The following is a 6,171-nucleotide window of genomic DNA, read 5'->3' as shown; positions in this document are numbered from 1 at the left end:
TAATTGATAATACATATCATACATGTAAACATTAATTAATTCTAAGTAAGCATAATAGAATATATCAATTCACATGCTTATTTTATACCAATCCAGTAATTAATGAAATTAATAGTTAAATTATAAACATCAATTAATCCTTAGCAAGCATTATACAGATTTAAACATACTTATTCCTACCACTGATACATGATTAGAGTGGTATAACCATCTATAGAAAACTGTTAAATTAAACATAAGCAATTAAAATTCTCCACGTCAAATAACAGTATACCAATTTGTTATAAAATTTTATATACTGTTTCCGCTATAAGCACTAGGTGATTTATTACACATTAACCAACCTTTGGAAGTTTTAATATCGCCTTAGACATTACTGAAAAGCCCCATTATAACTCCTACCTGAATCTGAAAACTTCAAAATCCAAGCACCGTAGCCAAACAAGTCACTGAAAAGCTAAAAAAAATAAAAAATTGAGGGAGCCGCCTCCAAGGCCCCTAGAGCCGGCTCTCTCCTTGAGGGAGCCTGCTCTTTGCTTAAGGGAGCCTGCTCCCTTCAAAAGGGAGCTGGCTCTCCTTCCGTTTCACTCACCTGTTTCGCCTCCGGCTACTTTCAATCCCACAGTCCTCCATTGTCAAGGTTCTTAGATGTCTGAACTAGGTTCTAGAGTATTTTAAAATTGTTTAAATTCATTATATGTTAAATGACATCAATTAAAACATGAACTATACAATAAAAGTTTAAAATAAAACAAATATCAATTCATGCACACGTACTGTCTTAATTGAGTCTGTCATGCAACCCAAATTAATTTTTAGTTTAATTACTCCTGGAATTGTGTTAGGCACGTAAAGAACACGAGTCATAGGGAGAGAGTTAAAAATAGAACTTGCCTATGAGATTTCAGTTCAAAATCTCAGTGTCGTCTTCCTAAGTGTTTCCGATGAGTTCCAATTATGTAAACCTTCCTCTGTTCTCTTCTCTGCCTCCACTACCGTGCATAGGGTTCTAAAACCTTAGGCAGACTTAATACATATATTTATAGGTAAAATTAAACCTAGGTCCAATTATATTAAGAAACGGAGAACTAAGTCGACTAATCCTAAATTCATAAAAGAAAAACCTAAACTATACGACATATAATTAGTCAACTTAAGCATATATGTAACTAAAATATATAAATCAAAGATGCAATTAAATAAAACAATTAATTAAAACAAATAAACAATTAAATAATTAATTAAAGCAAATAAACAATTAAATAATTAATTAAAACAAATAAATAATTAAAAATTAATTAAAAGAAATAAACAATTAAACAATTAACACAAATAAAACAACCAATTAACAAGTAAGCAAATAAACAAATAATCAACTAAAAATGCTATAAAAAATAAAATAAATAAATAAATAAAAAACAAGAAAACAATAATGAAAATGCCGAGACTATCCTTTTTAATTAGGGTATTACAGAACCCAATAAAATTGAATTGAAAACTGAATATAAATATCATCTCTCTATGGGTTCGACACCTCTCTTTATAGCACTATCCTACACGGAATCGTACTATTGAGAGTGGTAAAATTAGACACATCAACACCTGTAGCTCGCTAGTGTGGTAACATGTCAATGTCTCGCACCCGCTCACGGCACACCTGCCCACAGGGTCATCACACTTTAGGTACAGAGTTGCATTTTAGCATTATTTATCTTCCTCAAACTGATGGACAGACCGAGAAGGTTAATCAGATCATGGAGGATGTGCTTCGTTCTTGTATCCTTCACTGTAAGAACCATTGGGAGGATTATTTGCCACTTATGGAGTTTGCAGATAACAATAGCTTTCAGAAGACTATTGGTATAGCACCGTTTGAGGCATTATATGGCCGACCATGTAGATCTCATGTTTGTTGGATGGAGGTTGGAGAGAGTAGATTTTTGGGTCCTAAGTTCATTAAAGATACCCAAAATAAGCATGAGAGTTATGCAGATCGTCATATTCATGCATTGGAGTTTCAGGTTGGAGATCAGGTTTTTCTCAAAGTGTCTCCTATGAAGCCAATAATGCGTTTTGGGAAGAAAGTGAAGTTGTCACCGCAATTTGTCAGTTCTTTTATGATTACAGATCGAGTTGGAGCTATAACTTATCGGTTAGCACTTCCAGACCATTTACATCGTGTCCACAATGTGTTTCATGTTTTCATGTTATAGAAATTTCTGCGAGATGAGGATTGTTATCAACATATTGATGTTGGTGAGATTGAGTTGCAGTCAGATGCAACATATATGGAGCCATTGTGTCGTATTGTAGACCGTAGGGATCAAATTATTCGCAATACGGTTATACCTTTAGTACGTGTCCAATTGAGTCATCATAATGAGACTGAGTCTACTTGGGAACAAGATGATGTTATTCACTCGCAGTTTCTAGAAATAATGAAAGAAGGTAAGGGTGAATTCCAATGACGGAATTCCTTTTGTTAGGGGGGAAAAATGTAATACCCCTAATTTTTAAAGGATAGTCTCGGGATTTGTTTTATTATTTTATTGCATTTTTAATTGATTATTTGATTACGTGGCCAATTGTTTATGTGTTTTAAATTGAATTAATTGTTTATTGTATTTATGTGCTTAAATGTTATTTTAATTAATTGTTGGTTTGATGATGTGTATTTATTTGTATTTATTTATGATTTAAATTGTATATTTTATTTTATTTTATTTTAAGGGATGTATATGGATAATAGTAATTGACTAATCATTTGGGTCACATAGACTACTTGGATTGGAGTATAATGGGTACGGATATTTACCCATGGATAGTTGTATGTATATATTTATGGGGATATATATATATAAAGATAGTTTTATTATTATTATTATTATTATTATTTGTAGTATTATTATTAGTAAAAATATTATTATTATTATGGATGGTTAGTATTACATACATATATTGTTATATATATATATATGTAGCAGGATTTTATAGTCACATATATATATATGTGTGTGTGTGTGTGTTAAGGTATGTGAAAGGGTTAGAAAAACCCTATTCACGTAAAGATTTAGAGAGAGTTTAGAGAAAGAAAGGAGGAGGTTATGGCAAAGGTAAAGGCTAAACTAAGGAAGAAGGAGGCTTGAATTTTCAATCTGAAAATCTTAAGACAAGTTCTATTCTATTATTCTCCTTTGATTTCGTGTTCTATACATACTTAGATTAATTCTAGGATATTTAAATTGAATTAATCAAACTGTTTTGCATATTAAAATCTGAATTTACAGTGTATGTATATGTTAATGGGTTTGAATAGATATTTCATGTTTTGATGATTTAATGCATGAATTATGTTCTATAATGTTGAAAGCATGTTTATATAATGTATAATCGTTGTTAAGACCTTCTAGGATGTAGATACGAAGCTTTGAACCTTCAACAATGGAAGTTTGAAGAGCAGTGTTCATTTGAGACGAAGAAGATGAACAGAGCAGGATACCGGTCAACCGGTATAGGATTTCGGTCTACCGAAGAAGGGCTATCGGCCGATCGTTATGGAATATCGGTCAACCGATTTGCTAAATCGACAAACCGGTAGTGCTATTAGTCGACCGATTTGGCACTAGGATGGATTTTTGGAATTTACATATTGTATGTGTTTTTATGTTTGGATGACATACCATTGAAATAATATGGTTGGATAGTTTTTTTTTAATTTTTTTTTTTTTTTTTATGTTTTGGATATGATGGATTTTATATATGTATAGATATATGTCATGATATGAGCTTGAGTCTCAAGATCAGTGGTTAGGGAGCGTACATGCTTGGGATGCACAGCTGGATATAATGAATAGTTGTGTGCCCTAGTAGATCTAGATACTCATGACCACTTTATGTGTATTTTGCATGCTGCTTACTATTCAGGTTGAGGCCGCTTTATAGTCCAATGAGAGTTCTTTAGTGTGTATCTATATATATATGTGGACTACGAGTTAACCAGGATGTATACGTATATCGAGTTTAGTTTTGAGATGTAATAGATTAGAACTTGTTCGTGGGCCTGACCCACCATTATTTTACAGGTGTTCGTCAGTTCTAAACTTAGAGATTGTTCGTGCTAAGTAGAGACAATCTACTTCACTCTTCCGATTCTACATAGGATTCTTTTTTATGTTTTAGTTTTTGGATTTCTTTATTTCTTTCAGTTGAGTTTTGGATTAGAGGTCCACATGATGGATTCTCAAGTTGTAATCTAGATGGTTACTGGTATCAAAGGATTTGGATTTTTGGAGGATTATTCTATTGGATTATTTTAATGGAGGATTATTATTTAGTTTTCTTTTCTATTTTATTCTTTATTCTTATTTCCTTTTGTATTCTGCATTTGTTTATTACTTTAATTGTTTGATATTTTCCTCGGGTTTGGGCTTGGCTTGATCAACCCATGTCTCAGAGTCGAGGGGTATCACATGATGCAATTAAAATTAATCCCGCACTTATGAAATTTGCCTGAAGAGAAAATGCTCGAGTAGAGAATCTTGTGCTCTAGCTTTTCTGCGTATGCTTGAGCTTTTTGGAAAAGGCTCGAGTAGGAATTCCATACTTAGCCAAATTTCTTCAATTTATTTCTGAAGCGTCTTTTTGTTCAACACTTAATATTTTAGGATTTTTGATCATGGTGCTCGAGCACCTTGGCTGGGATGCTCGAGTAGAGAAAATTACGCTCGAGCTTTTTGAACTTCTGCTCGAGCTTTTTGGAAAAGGCTCGAACATTTTGGTCTTGGATTTCCAACGTAACTTTTCATCTTCCCAGGTGGATTTATACTCGAGCATTTTGTGAGAAATGTTCGAGCTCTGGCAATTGGAATTTCCGAAACATCTTTTCATCTTCCCAGCGAGTTTGTACTCGAGCTTTTTGAAAAAGGCTTAAGCATTTTGTTTTATGCTCGAGTAGAGAATTTTGTGCTCGAGTATTTTTGCCTTAGTAACTTTTTTTGTTTCATTTCACTTTGTGCTCATGCAGAGATACTTATGCTCGAGCTCTGGCACTTAAACTTCTTCAGAATCCCCTGTTGGACTCCAAACTTACTTCAGATGGTTTGGGACAACTCCATAAGCTTTAGAAATAGTCTTTAAGTCTCCAGAATCGGAAATCAGCTACAAAAGACAAATATGCTAATATCAGTCTAAAACTGGATAGAAGTATCACTTAAAGTCTCAACATATGCACGTTTAAGGGCTCGAATATGCAATATTCAACACTCATCAAGAGTTTTACAAATATTAAATAGGGTTAAGTGCAAAAAATACCCCTGTAATATAGGTTTTGTGCACAAATAGTCCCTCATTTTTGGAAAATGTGTATTTCAATCCATAAAAAAAAAAAAAAAAAAAAATGAAGGTGCAAATAAGCCCTTTTTGACCACTTTTTGGTCAAAATTGACATAAAGTAAATTTAAAAACCCTAATTTTCCTTTTCTCTTCCTATTATACCATTTTCTCAGAGGCTACTTCTCTCCTACGCCCTACCACCACCACTATGTTTACTCTGGCCATTCAATTCAACCCTATAGCCAAAGTTAAGTGCCGATCAGTTGAGTTGACTCAGTGTGTCATCAAACAAAGCCACATCATAAACCCAGCTGTTGGTGGCTGTTGGCGACGGTGAGCTCGGGACGTCGTTAATGTGTCACCGGTGATGGCAACTGATGAGAATGGTCTGGATCTGTTGATGTTTGTCGTACGGTAAGGATGAGAGCTTGCCGCCGAAGTTTGGTTAATGGTGAAAGGTTGAGGTCTTATTCTATGACGATGAGACGGCGGACGATGAACCTCATGAGGTGGTTCCAGACTGGGTAGTTCCGCCGCCTCTAAGAAAGAGGTCGGCTAAGTACAGTCCGGCGGCGATGAGGGCCTCTACGATGGCTATAAGGCTCAACCACTACTTTACTCCCTCCCTTCATTCCACCACCATGTCCACCGCGGCCGCCTCTACCTTTTCCTCTCCCTCCATCACCTCTACCGCTACCACGGCTTTTAAAGCCGCCGCCACCTCTGGGGCCTCTGAGGCTTCTCTCTCCTCTCCCACCGTCACCGCGGCTAATGGGTAAAAACCCTATTAATTGGGGAAATAGTCATCCTTAAAGGACATGACTCATTTTTATTAATACT

The sequence above is a fragment of the Cornus florida genome, unplaced genomic scaffold (genome assembly GCF_030987335.1).
Source record: "Cornus florida cultivar Cherokee Brave unplaced genomic scaffold, ASM3098733v1 CherokeeBrave_3.0.0_Hap2_Chr11, whole genome shotgun sequence".
Taxonomy (NCBI): Eukaryota; Viridiplantae; Streptophyta; class Magnoliopsida; order Cornales; family Cornaceae; genus Cornus; species Cornus florida.
This window is presented reverse-complemented; position numbering follows the sequence as displayed.